Below are 16,244 nucleotides of genomic sequence, written 5' to 3' on the forward strand. Positions count from 1 at the left end.
CCTTATTCGTGCCTGTCAGTGCCTGTGCAAATGAGACCGGCAAAGGAATCCTACTCACTGGTTTGGGAGGGGGAAGAGCCGTTGCTGCAGATGAAGCATGATTCACAACAATCTTTCCCAGTGGTGCGGCCAGCTCGGCATGCCAATCAAAGGCCATGGCTAAGCTGCGGTATCAGAAATGCTTTCAGACTGCAAAATCCCTTTTGCAAAATCCTTTATGGCTAATTACAAATTATCCAACGTGAATTATCAATAGCATGAATTAGCAAACCAATGATTATGTTGCAAAGAATCAATCACGTAAAGTAAGATTGAATAGTAATAAATAGAAATAAAGCCAAACCAGCCACCCAACGCAATCAACCGAATTGGACAGGAGCAGCTGGTCGATGGGATTCAAATTTGGTGATCAACGCTCATTATATTCATCGTGGTTGTAGCCTTTTTGGCAGCTTTTCAAACAGCACATAATTTTAAATGTGTAATATACATGTATTTTGCTAAATTAGTGTAACACATGCAAATTTCCATGATCACTTGCCACCAAAAAAAAAAAAAACTGAATGAATTTACAAAAATAGAGGTTGAATGAACAAATTCATAGGAAAGAGAATGACATTCAAACACTACAAGAAAATATAGGATATGCTAGGATAACTGTGCTATGAAATGTAATGGTAGCAAATGTCAACAAAATTAGCTACCGTTTCATTTAATTTGGTTTTATTTTTATATTTTATATATTTAAATTTATTCCGGTCAAAAATCCCCTTTTGTTAAAAATAAATAAATTAAATAATACATTCTCTCTCCAAAAACACACAACACTGCTCTCTCCTTATCGCGAATTCAGTTATCTTCACCGTTGATTGCTCCGATAACCACTGTCTTTCCGATCTGCATCGCTTGCATCGATCTCCGATAACCTCAAAATTCATGTTGATGCTCAATTCGACGAATTTATCATTTGTTCTCCAATTCCTAATTCGTTCCGATTTCCGATCTCGATCTTCACACGGCGATGAGCGACGGCACCAAAATGCATCTCCCCGAAGATCTCTTCTCATCCAATCTTCCGATTCGTCGCACTCTTCTCTCAAAGGTAATTCGATTCGATCCATTCTAATTCCTATTTCAATCAATCTCGTAATTCAATTCGGAATTTTAGGGTTTCGTAATTGTTTTTGAATCTGAATTCGTGATTTGTGATTTGTTCGAAGTGTTAATTGAATGCTTGTTCATATATTTTTTTTATTAATTATTAGGTTGCTTTAGTTTCGATTTGAAGGCTGATCTATTTTTTTAGTGGTTTGTGATTTTTGAACTCTATTAATTTTGATGAATTGTGCGAAGTTCAGTTTATTGATGTTATTGTTAATCTGAATCTGAAATTGTCATTATTTTTTGAATTTTTTGAATTTTAGTGAATAACATTTTGAGGTTAAATTGATCTGATTTGATTTAATTTATGTGTTGATGTTTATTTATTTATTTTGAGGCATCATCCTCAATTCCAAACAATGTAAATGTGATGTAATGACAAAAGCATGCAGAATGTAAATTACATTAGTAAGATTCATATAATCTTCACTACGTTAGTACAAGAACAAGGACATGAAATTAGTCTTTAGCCTAATAGAGAAACAAAAGGAACTAGTACCAAATTCATGAAGCATAAGTTAAAAAGCAACTACCATTTTTCAGAGTTTTCCTTCGTAACAGGGATTGGTTTCTTCCCTTGTGCAATCTTCTCCTTAGTTGCGTTTGTTTCCTTACGAGGGTACAACCTTCGACAAGCAGTCACATCATGCCCTATGGCTTGACAACGAGTGCAAAAATCCGGGAACCATTCATATGCTACTTCCAACATAAAAGCAAACCCTTCTCTCTCAACAACTATTTCGTGAAAGAGCTTGCGAGATAAATCCATGTCCACCAAAATGCGAGCGTAGTGACCGAAAAAATGTTTTGTCATTGCGTTGTCGATCAAAAGAGGAGTGCCCACCGCACTTGCAATCTCACAAAGCGTCCGCTCCATCCAATACTCTTGAGGCAGTTCAAGAAGACGAATCCACACTTATGCATGTTTGCTGCGATGAGTGTGCATGTTAAAGTCCTTCGACCACTCAATGAGCCAAAGAAGACCCGGTTTCAAGTTCATTGTTCCCGCATCCCAGACCGTGCGCATATCAGTTTCATTAGAGAAAAAGAATTCATAGAATCCCCTTCCTAAAGAGAGCATACACCATGCCCCTCCGATCTTCCAAAGATTCTGTAATTTAGACTCAGTGTCCTTTGTAGTATAAGGTTTGTCTCCCTTGTTCAAAACAAGTCGTCCCCTCAAATTAGTCTTGTAAAAATTTCTTCCACGTTCATAAAAGACCTGCATGATCTTAATACCGAATGTTTCACCCCGAATATAAGGTACGGGCAAATTGTCATTCGATACCGCCTTATTCGTGCCTGTCAGTGCCTGTGCAAATGAGACCGGCAAAGGAATCCTACTCACTGGTTTGGGAGGGGGAAGAGCCGTTGCTGCAGATGAAGCATGATTCACAACAATCTTTCCCAGTGGTGCGGCCAGCTCGGCATGCCAATCAAAGGCCATGGCTAAGCTGCGGTATCAGAAATGCTTTCAGACTGCAAAATCCCTTTTGCAAAATCCTTTATGGCTAATTACAAATTATCCAACGTGAATTATCAATAGCATGAATTAGCAAACCAATGATTATGTTGCAAAGAATCAATCACGTAAAGTAAGATTGAATAGTAATAAATAGAAATAAAGCCAAACCAGCCACCCAACGCAATCAACCGAATTGGACAGGAGCAGCTGGTCGATGGGATTCAAATTTGGTGATCAACGCTCATTATATTCATCGTGGTTGTAGCCTTTTTGGCAGCTTTTCAAACAGCACATAATTTTAAATGTGTAATATACATGTATTTTGCTAAATTAGTGTAACACATGCAAATTTCCATGATCACTTGCCACCAAAAAAAAAAAAAACTGAATGAATTTACAAAAATAGAGGTTGAATGAACAAATTCATAGGAAAGAGAATGACATTCAAACACTACAAGAAAATATAGGATATGCTAGGATAACTGTGCTATGAAATGTAATGGTAGCAAATGTCAACAAAATTAGCTACCGTTTCATTTAATTTGGTTTTATTTTTATATTTTATATATTTAAATTTATTCCGGTCAAAAATCCCCTTTTGTTAAAAATAAATAAATTAAATAATACATTCTCTCTCCAAAAACACACAACACTGCTCTCTCCTTATCGCGAATTCAGTTATCTTCACCGTTGATTGCTCCGATAACCACTGTCTTTCCGATCTGCATCGCTTGCATCGATCTCCGATAACCTCAAAATTCATGTTGATGCTCAATTCGACGAATTTATCATTTGTTCTCCAATTCCTAATTCGTTCCGATTTCCGATCTCGATCTTCACACGGCGATGAGCGACGGCACCAAAATGCATCTCCCCGAAGATCTCTTCTCATCCAATCTTCCGATTCGTCGCACTCTTCTCTCAAAGGTAATTCGATTCGATCCATTCTAATTCCTATTTCAATCAATCTCGTAATTCAATTCGGAATTTTAGGGTTTCGTAATTGTTTTTGAATCTGAATTCGTGATTTGTGATTTGTTCGAAGTGTTAATTGAATGCTTGTTCATATATTTTTTTTATTAATTATTAGGTTGCTTTAGTTTCGATTTGAAGGCTGATCTATTTTTTTAGTGGTTTGTGATTTTTGAACTCTATTAATTTTGATGAATTGTGCGAAGTTCAGTTTATTGATGTTATTGTTAATCTGAATCTGAAATTGTCATTATTTTTTGAATTTTTTGAATTTTAGTGAATAACATTTTGAGGTTAAATTGATCTGATTTGATTTAATTTATGTGTTGATGTTTATTTATTTATTTTGAGGCATCATCCTCAATTCCAAACAATGTAAATGTGATGTAATCACAAAAGCATGCAGAATGTAAATTACATTAGTAAGATTCATATAATCTTCACTACGTTAGTACAAGAACAAGGACATGAAATTAGTCTTTAGCCTAATAGAGAAACAAAAGGAACTAGTACCAAATTCATGAAGCATAAGTTAAAAAGCAACTACCAAAGTTTTATAGCGATTAGTTCAAATTCTGCTATATACTAAAGTTTTATAGCGTCGCTATTTTACAATATTGACTGATATGTTGCCTACTTTGTGCAGGGGACTTGTTATTCTTATGCATGGTCTTAATGAACACAGGTTCGTAATTTCAGACAATTTCTAGTTCTTATGTCATTCAGTTTTTTCTATTGATTCTTGTTTTCCTAAAGTGATTTCCTTTATTCTCTAACAGCGGAAGATATAATAATTTTGCAAAGCAGCTGAATGCTAATGGCTACAAGGTTTATGGAATGGATTGGATTGGTGAGTAAGAACCAAATTATAATAATTAAGCTTGTATTAACTCTGAAAAATGGTAGTTGCTTTTTAACTTATGCTTCATGAATTTGGTACTAGTTCCTTTTGTTTCTCTATTAGGCTAAAGACTAATTTCATGTCCTTGTTCTTGTACTAACATAGTGAAGATTATATGAATCTTACTAATGTAATTTACATTCTGCATGCTTTTGTCATTACATCACATTTACATTGTTTGGAATTGAGGATGATGCCTCAAAATTCATGATGTGAGGATGATGTTTATTAATTTATTTTGAGGATGATTTGAGGTTAAATTGATCTGATTTGATTTAGTGAATAACATTGTTTGGAATCTTACTAATTAATCTGGTGGTCTGATGTGTTTTATGATGCCTCTTGGTCTGCAGATTTGCTTGGTTTAATTCACCCAATGTACAATTTCTCAGAATATTTAAATACAAAGGGTTATCAAAGAAGATCATGAAATTGTAAGTTCTTGTTTACATGTCTTATAGTAAATTGAGATGTTGTAAGTAGTAAATTGCTCTGTATTGTTGAGATCTGGCAATAAGTATCTTTTACAGATTGAAGAGTTCAAAAAGTTTGCAGCTAATCATGATGTATACAAAAATATATGCTCCAAGATTGCTCCGTCTATATTTGGGCATGATGGCGTCAAAAAGGCTATGGCCTATCTTTTATTCGGAGGGTCGAGAAAGGTATATTGTTGTGTTTGAATACTCATGTATTTTGTTGGAAATATCAATGTGTTCAATTTCCTTCCAAGCAGCATTTGCCAGATGGGGTGAGATTAAGAGGTAATATCAATGTGTTACTTCTCAGTGATCCATCTATAGCAAAGTCGCAGGTTATTTGTTTGCATTTTTCCTTTAGAATGGTTCTTTAGTTACTGTGTGACAGTTGAGTTGAGTTATTAAAAGCTTCCCACCAATGGCAAGACGTGGACTGGGGTCTAAACTGCCTCTGCTTACAAATCACTTTAAAGTGAATGTTACTAACACTGATGGCTATATCTTCCAGTACAGTGTAAGTATCGTATGATACAGTTGATTTGTTGCTTTTTTTTAGATGTTTATTGTTCCGTTTTGTTAAGGGTTGGCTCATACTTTGTATTTGTTTAGGTTGCTCTTTTTTATGAAGATGGACGCCCTGTTGAAGGGAAAGGTGCTAGTAGGAAGATACTTGATAGAGTTCAAGAAACTTACGGTTCAGAGCTTAATGGGAAAGACCTTGCGTATGTTGGGGAGAAGACTCTGTTTTCAAAATTTCTCCCAAACAGTCTCATAAAATTATGCCAGTATATAATAAGCTCAGATAAGCTAATCAAAATAGGTCATTAATTTCTTATAGAATAATCTGCTTTCCTCTACTGATTGTTGTTGCTGGCCTGTAGATGCTAGAACTTGGAATGTCTCTTTGAGTCGTTAATTCATGACCGAAGGTAAATCAAAGACCTATCCAACTTGTTGAATTAACAATGCATTTTTCTGTTTGAATCATTATTGGGTCTTATGTGACAAGTCGAACACGGTATGTTTGTATGTACCTTCATTTCTTTTCTTCAATTGTTAAACTGATCATATATTGTGTGTTGTAGAGCGTGATGGATTACATGGATTCTTCATATTCTCAATCTCAACTCGTCTAAACATTTTTCATCAACTAAAAGGCTGAAAAAGCCAAGGAAAAGGAGAAAGCGATGTCACGACAAATACATGGATTCCTCAAAAGGTATTCCTAATCATATTACTGCATATTATTAATAAACTATGTACTGCACAAATATAATATGAAACAAGACACTACATGACTTGGGATGTACCAAGTCATTAACTGCTGTGCCTGTTTGTGCTTCACTTTATATGAGGGACCATGCGAACACTATTAAGAATTTAATACTTTCTGTATGGTAACTAATTAAACAAGGTTGTCACTTATGTGCATATTTTAGTAATGCTTATACGATAGAAAGGTCTTTTGATTTCACTTGCAATTCATCTCTAACACAGGGTAGAAGAACTCACCGCAGATTGTTGCAAGCAGAAGGAATTTAATGATGCTCTGCAGAGTGATCAAGCAATGTATATAGAGCTTTAAGAAGGTAGTGTTCTCGCTTTCTTCCCCCTCTGCTTATCTCTTTCTCTCCCATTTAATTTCTTTTCTTGTTCAATTCAGTCAATTCTGTCAAGATAACAGTGCATGAAATTCAAGTTAACCATTAATATCGATAGTTGACGATAATGACTAACACCGAGTATTTTATGCATGAAGGTACCTATGGTAACTACTGAATCAGATTTGCAATACAAGGATAATAAAGTTGGGCAGGGCCCTAGTCCACCAGTTGGATATCAGGTATGTAAATTCTTCTGACCTGTTCAGTATCCCTTGTATGCTCATCTCCGCCATTTAGAAAACGCAGTCAATCACAACACAACTAGCGGTGTTGGTAGTTCCGTTCTTGACTTGTTCTGATCTGAGAGTGTTGATTTTTTGTTGAGCCATTTTCTTGTGGTTAAGATAATCAATTAGGAATCATTGGATTAGGTTTTTTCAACTAAAATTTGAGTTACTAATTTGTTTGTAACTATGTTATTTTATTTATGAGTTGAGATGTTTACGATTTTGTTTCAATTGATTTTTTTTTATTTGATGTTGTGAAATTGCAGATTTTGGTTTTGAATGGTTTGTTGCAATTGCAGCTTGTGAGGAGCAACAGTAAGTGGTTTACGCCGTCGTAGGCTGACGAAGAAGCATATCCGTTGTGTTATCTGCAAAAGCACTTGGTCTGTGGAGGGGGAAAGTGAAGAATCTCTCGATGGGTATAGCTGAAACTCACCATAGGTAATAATCCATGGCTACACTAACTCTGATTGTTTGTTGGTAATTAATAGTGCTTTCTGAATTTCAGTTTTGGATTGACTTATTCGAGCTTATCTAGTGACATAAGCACTTGTTTGACCGTTTATGAGAACTTATGAAGATTACTTATGACATGTTCACTAGTTGTTTTTATTTTCGGCTTATTATCATAAGCTCTCCAAGATAGCTTATGAAAAAAAACTTATAACTTTATTTTATCTTTTGTTATAGAAATAACTTATAGATAAGTGTATATCATGATAAGTCCTTATGTTATAAGCCGCTAATTAAGCTGTTTATCCAAACAGGGCCTACATAGGGTAATGGTAATCTCTTAACAGAAATTACGTGTTCACAGGGTTCGTAATGGAGGGAATATGGCACAAATTTCAAAATCTTGTGATGGTGTGTTTCAATCAGTTGTCCAGTTTGTTTTACATTTTTTTATTTTTGTTGCTTCAGGAGGTTGAGATTGTTAAATGTCTATGAGAGTTGGAATCAGTCCATGAATAGAAGTCAGACACTACCAACACAGCATCCTAGAGGAGTATAATTCACATATGGATTCAACGAAGCCTAATTCGTTCATAGATGCAAGAGGATCATCTATTACTAGGAATGTTGGATTTTTTATTTTTTTTTAATTTATTAAAAATCAGGATGATATTTTAGCTTTGCATTTTCTGCAAATTTGGCTTGTTATGTTTAGCTATGTATATACATGATTATTTAGTAATAAATTATTTTAATTAATGTAGTTATAAATTTTATTATAGTAAAAAAAACAGCAAAAATAAAAAATTGATCGAATTCTTCCAAATTGCTAGGATTTAGTTACATATTAGTTAAAATATAGCTATAGATTTGTTGTAGATTGGCTGGGATAAGTTTTAGTTATTTTGCTATGGATTTGTTGCAATTTTGCTATGAAAAGTCTTAGTTATGTTGCTATGGATTTGTTGCGAAATTGCTAAGATATGTCATAGTTATATGTTGCTATGGAAAATACGTTTTCAATACTTATTTGCTATAGATTAACTAAATCTTTGCTAGGATTTTAATTCTTTTTACTACTGATTTACTTAGAAATATTTCTCTAGCAAATTTGTCTCTCAATCCATGCTACGGCTGAATCAGTAGGTATTCCTTAGTATATCTCTAGCTAAACTCGTTTGCTAGGAATTAGCTGCGAATTAGCTGTGAGAATGGGCGTAGCAGATCACATATTTTCTTGTAGTGAAAAACTAGATTTAAAGATAAAAAAAATTAAACATAATACATCCAAAAACTAAAAGAAAAAGTTCATCATAATATTGTGCCTTTCGGGGGTCCTACATTGAATTTGATTATGACATCAAACTAGGAGAATCCACACAAGTGAGTTTGACACCACATCTTCACCATAAATCTTAAGGTATTAGGTATATTGGTCATATCACTTAGTATATGTTTCTCAACATCCACTCTTGCATTCAATGTGGAACTTTAACTTACACTTGACACATTAACACCTCTCCCTCAATTATGAGACTTTCTACTAAGCATGACAGCAAAACCCATACCCACAGTTACCCCCCCAAACCCACCTCGATTTGACAGGGGTTCTCCTCTTTGACTGGGTTTGGGTATAGGTTTAGGTTATCACTGATTTCTCAACACGGGTAACATGGACATATGTACTCACCCCGAACACATACTCAAACTCATTTCAAACGAAGAAAATTACTTTATTACCTATTGAGATTTTCCAAGTTATAATAATTGCCATTGAAATTTAAAGGAGCAACCAAATTTCTCGATCATGGAAATATTAATGTTAGCATATTGTTGAATATTGCAGTATAACATTGCCCGTGGTGCTCGAAAAAACTTCTTTTTGTATTAAAAAAATGATTCATTATGGGGATGAGGATCAAGCGGGGATACTCTAACTCGCCGGAGAAGAGGATGAGATTTAATTTCTCATCCCTATTGGATATGAGTAGGGTGACATGTAAGTATATGAGAGTCGAGGATCGGAAGAGAAACGTAAAACCTTTCTCAATTACACCCGATTGTCATGCCTTATGCATCCGAGATCAAACCGAACTATGATACCATCATTGAACTTGATGGGGGAGTCAACACTGGTGTGGACTAGCCTATTAAACAAAAATCAACCACACAAGTGATAATGATACTACATCTTCTTGCAATATTTTAAGTATGAAAAAATTATGGCCCGTGCTTATCTAAATAACTAATTGAAACATCGTTTTTTTAAGGACACTATTGTTTTTTTAGTTCAAGTTAAAATTGCATCCGATTGATGATGAATCAACACCATGTTTGGTTTATATTTTTTTTTGTAGTGACCAGCGCTTTTTTTGAAAGTGCTATATTTGTTTTTTAACCCTCCATGACTAATAAATTTACCCATTAAAAATATAAAAAGTTAAATTAACACCATGTTTGGTTGGTAAAGTTAGAAAGTTGATGGAAAGAAATTAAAGGGAAAGATTGTGTTGAAAGATGATTATTTTTAACGTTTTGATATGAGAGAAAGTAGAAGGAAAGAGCCATAAAAGTTTATATAGAGTGAGAAAAGATAAAAATATATATATTTATATTTATAAATGAATATTCTTACACAATTTAATAAAATAAAAATAATATTAAAATAATAGACATTGTAATTAATATGCATGAAATAAATCATGTAATAAATACTATTTGAAATTTATTTAGTTATTATGTATATATTTTACTTCCTCCGTTTTACAATACATGTCGTTTTTGGAGAATTATTTTGTTTCATTTTAATTGTCACTTTCAAGTTTCAATGCAACAATGATTATTATAGAAAAAACACAAAGAATTTCATCAAAAATAATAAAATTTATTTGATTTCTTGTTATATGTAATTTCTTCAACAACGACAAGTATTGTGAAACGGAGAGAGTACCTTTCAACAACTTAATATGAGGTATCATTTCTTCTTCTTCTTTTGTGTATCAATGATTTAATTTCAATCTTTGGACTCTTAAAACATTGTGCGAGCGCTTGATTAACTCATAAGACATATAGCCACTTTTTTCTTTTTTGACATAAAACATATATGTACTTAATTTGAAGACAGAAAGTATGATTAATAGTACGAAAAAAACACAGATCTTTTTTTTTTTGAAAGAAGAAAATCATTGCATTTCATTAGCTAAAATATGCCAATTACATGTAGGTACATCATCAATAACATGGGGGCTAGGATTAGACAGGGCTGCCCGAGCTAACTCGTGAGCTACCCTATTTGCTTGCCTCTGCTGAACTCAACATGAGAGTTCTGAAATTTATCTAATAGCAGCTATTTACAAGCAGTGATAATACATCCAAACTTGCTACTATCATCTAAACTAGAATTGACACAATCAACAACCCTTTTACAATCAAGAACAAAATCTACATTATCAAACTATTGATTAGAGAGCCAGTCCAAGGCTGTGTGTAGCCCAACAGCTTCCCCCACATCTATATCACAAAGAGGGGCAAACCATTCTGTTTTTGCAAGAACAAAAGCACCATCATCATCCCTAAGACACATGCCCAAACTAACCCTGTTAATAGAAGTGGAAAAGGATGCATCAATGTTGCATTTATACCTGCCAGGTGTCGGTTTCTTCCAAACATCATCCTCTCGTCTCATAGGCTGAACCTGCGGAGTTATGGATTGATTATTGTTGTTGGATCTGATTCTTTGGGTTGTTCGCCATTCTTCTAGTACATGAGTGGCATGTTGAAACACCTGCGAGTCGGTCTCGAGTTGTTGCTGCCAAAGTTTCATGTTTCTACATTTCCAAAGGCTCCACATAATTGTTGCCATCAGCTCACATTGCCCTGAAGATAGATTCTGTAAAAGAGTGAAAATGAAAGCACTAATATTATAATCTTGATGGATCACCCTGTGAATTATGTCCAAAAAAAAAACACAAATCTTAGTTGTTAAAGGAAGATTGGAAGTCAAGTCAAATGTGTTGGAAGACATTTGAGTGAATACAATGTATGGGGCCATAATTATCTAAACTCAATATTCCACTGCCATTTTAGTGTTTTGTTTTTTGATAAGGCCATACCAAATGACAAAAAAAAAAGAGTGGCTCCCAACTAAATTGGCACTCGACTCTAATATTTTGCCAGATGCCCATAAATATATTATTAAAAAAAGGAAAAAATACAATTAAAAAACTGGGGGACATAAACCTAACCAGTTTATCCATAAAATGGAAGTCTACCCAAACGGGTGATATTAAAATTAAAAACAACACAAATGGATTATAGCAGCCTCTTAAGTAGAGGTCTAGTCCGCGGTTAAAGGACATAGCCATATAAGATCCTCCTTCCGACGCGGTGATGAATTCACAACCACCATCCAGAAACATCTGGATCAACACAACAGTGCGTCCCTTATCAGACCTTGAAGAACGACGACAATCTTGAGGATGACGACGACGGTAGGTTGGGAATCTGAACTGAAGTTTGATCGTCGGAGAGGGAAATGTCTAATCTGCAATGTCTACTCAACATATTGAACGAATCATAAAGTTCAAAAAAAAAAATTGAAGGAATCAGAGACAAACATGAGCCTATCTTTTCTAGGGATGGTGTCTGAATCAACCGCCAAAACGGACAAAAATTCATGTACCAACATCCCCTGCAACAAAACACAGCAAGCATTTCAGCCCTTTCGAGCCCAACTGACCCCGCACACCGCGAACCACACTAGCATAACAGCGGCGGTTGTCTGGAATAGAACTAAGAACTTTAGCACCAAACCAGCCATATCCAGGGGCGGAGCTACATAGTAGTGAGGGGGTTCAACTGAACCCCCTGGACTTAATAAAATTACACCAGTACCCCAATATTTTTTGTACTTTGAACCCCCTGGAATTTATTTTTTGCACCTTGACCCAAGACAATCTTTCTAACACTCAAATCTCAGACTCATTTTCTTATTATTTCCTCTCTCTAACCTTCTCTCTACTGACTACACACTCTCATCTCCTTTCTTCATTCCCTGAGATCTGCTGCCTTGAGATCTGCCGTCGGAAAACCACCGCGCACCACCACTAAGCTAACAGACCGCGCATCTCCTTTCCTCTTTGTCTCTCTCCCGCACTATTTTTCTTGTAGCTTCTCAACTACGAACACACGAACGCTGCCACCGCCCACCGCACGCGCACTACCAACAGACCGTGCCTTCTTCCACACTACCTTTCTGGCTTTCTCCGAAATTTGTGATTCAGAACAGGTAATGATTCAGAAATTTGTGATTTGGGAATTTTGAAATTATAGGGTTTCTAATTTGGGGGTTTTTGTTATATTCTTTAAAAGTTGCTGATTGATTGTGATTTGAGTAGTTGTTACTGCTTGCTGATTGATTGTTTATGATTCAGAAAATTGTGAATACTGACATACTGTATAAATTTGTGTATAAGCTTATAAAAATGATATGGCTTATAAAAATGATATTGCTATACTGACATACTGAGTAGTTGTTACTGCTTGCTGATTAAAATTGCTATAAAAACTTATAAAAATTTGTGTATAAGCTTATAAAAATGATATTGCTTATAAAAATGATATTGCTATACTGACATACGGAGTAGTTGTACTGCTTGCTGATTAAAATTGCTATAAAAACTTATAAAAATTTGTGTATAAGCTTATAAAAATTTGTATAAGCTCAGAATAGAAACAATGATATTGCTATCAGTTGTGTAAATTGTTGTTTTGAATGTTGTAGGAGTTTATGGAGAAACTTTTTAAGATTAGATTACCATCTCTGATATGCGTAAGAGTGTAGAATTTGCATCTTTGAAAGGAATAAGTGATCTATCAAAAAAACTGGTTGCAACTAAAAGGCATATTACTTATTCGTTCGTCTACCGACTTTTGAAGTTAGCAATCATTTTACCTGTTGCAACAGCAACCGTTGAACGAGCCTTTTCTGCTATGAAGATTGTGAAGAACAGATTGCGTAATCAAATGGCGGATGATTTTCTAAACGATTGTCTTGTGACTTACATTGAGAGAGATGTGTTCAAAAAGGTTGATAAGGAGTTGATTATTCACCGATTTCAGAAGATGGCACCTCGTAGGGAGCAATTGTAGAGTATGCATATGAAGTATTTTGACTACAAGGTACACTGAATGCACTGCAATTTTTTGAATATATATTATTATAATTATTAGTAATTAAATATATTATTATAATTATTAGTAATTAAAGTTCGCAAGTATGAACCCCCTGGTCCAGGTTCCTGGCAACGCCACTGGCCATATCAGTCCAACCAGATCCAGATCGAAGACCTAGATTTTAAACAAAATCAACAACTTCCCGACATATTAGATCCAAAGCTTCTGCACAACAGAACCACCGAGGAACGGCGGAGCCGTATGCAAAGCTTAAAACCCACAACCTCACGAACCAAAGAGAGAGCTAAGAGAAGAGCAAACCCAAGCGATCAAACCACTACCGTCTAAAAAGCGGTTACTTCAAAGGAAACCGACCCTTGCGGGTTTTTGAGAGGAAACAAACCTTCTACCGAGAGCTGCGGCGATGTGGGTTGCCGGAGTGTGCAAGGCAGCAGGCGAGAACCTCTAACAAACCAAACCCACCAGAACTGAAGTCACTAGTAGATCTGGCAAAGGGGTGATGTGGAGGGCTGAAACCACTCATCACACCACCGTGACGTTGTGTCTACATCGTGCTGTGATGTTTGGATTGAGGGGCAAAGAACTAGGCTGAAAAGAAGGAAGGTCAGAGGCAGTGGTTTGATGAAGAGAGAGGCAAAAATAGGACAAATTTTTTTTCACGAATGCCTCATGACTTTTGTTTGGTCTTGTGTGGAAAAAATGAAAATGAAAATGCCTCATTTTAGTGTCATTTGTTCATATTTAACCATTTTAACCATTTTCATGTTAAGTCCGTTTCAAATTATAAGTCATTTGAAAAAAATTATCAAATTACACTTCAATTTACATTTGTAATGTAGCATTCATTTTATTTTTCTGATTATATTTTGAATATTTATTATTCTTTTATTTCAATTCTTTTTTAATTTATATTTTTCATACTATAAATAAAGAATAATTTTATAAAATAACTCACAACTTCTCTTTTGCATATAAAATTAATTACATTTTTTAATTAGTAGAAAATGATAAAAATGACTTATAACATAGAAAAAAGTATATCTATTGTTGAAGAAGTTTCTTAAGAATCGTATGAATTTTATACAATTTTTACCTTACTCCCTATGGTCACAATTTTTTTTTTTTGAAGAAGCTAAAATGAACCTTTGGTCACAATTATAAACAATGTTTCACTTTTTTGGTCCATTCTTAACGTGATGATGTATTTGGTCTATTGTTATAACGGGACATGAGAATAATGACAATAATAGTAAGAGATAGAATGAAAACGACACAAGATTTAATTTGATATCCAAGAATGTGCTGACTAAAATTTGTTTTCACATATATAATCAAATAAATTTACAACTGACGCGATTCAAGTATTTGTCAAATTTTCGTATCTATAAGAAAAAATATTTAATAGAAATACTACATTAATACTGATAATTTTCTTTTAATATCTTTAAATATTCAACAATATTTACAATTTAATTATTTTATATAATTATAGCAATGTTACGTGACTCGTACGAAAATACGGGTCTTTTACTAGTTTGGTACTAAAAAATAACTAAATTTAGTGGCTCCAGCCTCAGAACATTATCCTCTTCATTTAAAAAAGGAGGGGACGCACCGTATTTGGGTTCCTAGAAAAAAATTTAAATTTGAAAATGCGTGGTGTGTGGAACCAGGAAATCATGATATTATCTCTGATAACTGGTTATCTAGTGCAGGTATGCAGGTGGTGGAAAAGCTTGAAAATTGTGCAAATGACCTTAATTCATGGAGCAAATCGCATAACAATGGCTTGAAAAAAGAAATTGAAAATTGTCGTCGTGACTTGAACCGTTGTCGGAGTCAAGGGGCTGCGGCTGATCCTAGTTTGTTGACAAACTTGCAGAAACACATGACGCAATTGATGATTCAAGAAGATAAGTATTGGCGGCAGCGAGCTAAGACACATTGGTATCAGCCACATCAAGAAAGAAGGTAAACCGCATTAATTTTGTGGATAATGATGAAGGGGTACAAGTTGCTAATGAACAAGGCATGCGTCAGGTTGCAAAAGAATATTTTGACAGTTTATTTTTAGAGAGTAATAGTACTCGTGCACCGGTTGTAGATATAATAGAAAAAGTTGTGTCTGATGATGATAATGTTATGCTAACCGCTCCATTTCAGGCTGAAGAATTTAAAGACGCTATGTTTTCTATGCATCCGGATAAGTGTCCCGGTCCGGATGGATTTAATCCGGGTTTTTTTCAACATTTTTGGTCTGTTTGTAATTCTGACATCTTTCAGGAATGCGTGGCTCAATCATAATCACTTTCCGTAGTCACTAAATTCAACAAACATTGCATTAATCCCTAAAGGTAATGAGCAAAAGACCATGAAGGATTGGAGGCCGATTGCCTTATCTGTAACACCCCGTTTTCCCAACATAAAAATTTCTTAAATAAAAATCAGAGTTTAACAACTTTAAACGGAATGCTACACTTCTTAAAAATTCATAAACTGAATAAATAACAATTTATTCTTCAAAATCATTTAACTTAAGTAATTCAAAACTTCGCAGCGGAATTAGTTCAATCAACATAAAAAGTCTTGGCACGCAAGCCTCATCATGAAATCTCATAAAGTCTTATTTCATCATTTATTCATAAAAGTTCATAATTAATACGTAAGGAATAGAAGTAAAGTCAAAGTCCCATCCCATTACGTATCAGAGCACCTAGACACAATGTG

General features: G+C 34.6%; 2 long non-coding RNA genes across 2 annotated transcripts; both read left to right on the top strand.

Annotated features, from left to right (window-relative positions):
• The first annotated feature begins 3,270 nt into the window (after positions 1-3,270).
• LOC146898941 (uncharacterized) lies at positions 3,271-8,093 on the top strand. The gene is made up of 13 exons (XR_015021273.1): positions 3,271-3,553; positions 4,245-4,283; positions 4,378-4,448; positions 4,853-4,933; positions 5,030-5,164; positions 5,289-5,492; positions 5,588-5,700; positions 5,860-5,907; positions 6,064-6,197; positions 6,476-6,567; positions 6,738-6,821; positions 7,169-7,310; positions 7,791-8,093. It is a non-coding gene; the product is annotated as an uncharacterized LOC146898941 (long non-coding RNA).
• A 4,054-nt stretch (positions 8,094-12,147) lies between these two features.
• Positions 12,148-13,664, top strand: LOC146898942 (uncharacterized). The gene is made up of 3 exons (XR_015021274.1): positions 12,148-12,609; positions 13,105-13,502; positions 13,618-13,664. It is a non-coding gene; the product is annotated as an uncharacterized LOC146898942 (long non-coding RNA).
• The last annotated feature ends 2,580 nt before the right edge of the window (positions 13,665-16,244 follow it).

The sequence above is a fragment of the Medicago sativa genome, chromosome 8, assembly GCF_051527215.1.
Source record: "Medicago sativa cultivar Bolivia chromosome 8, Bolivia_mono, whole genome shotgun sequence".
Lineage (NCBI taxonomy): Eukaryota > Viridiplantae > Streptophyta > Magnoliopsida > Fabales > Fabaceae > Medicago > Medicago sativa.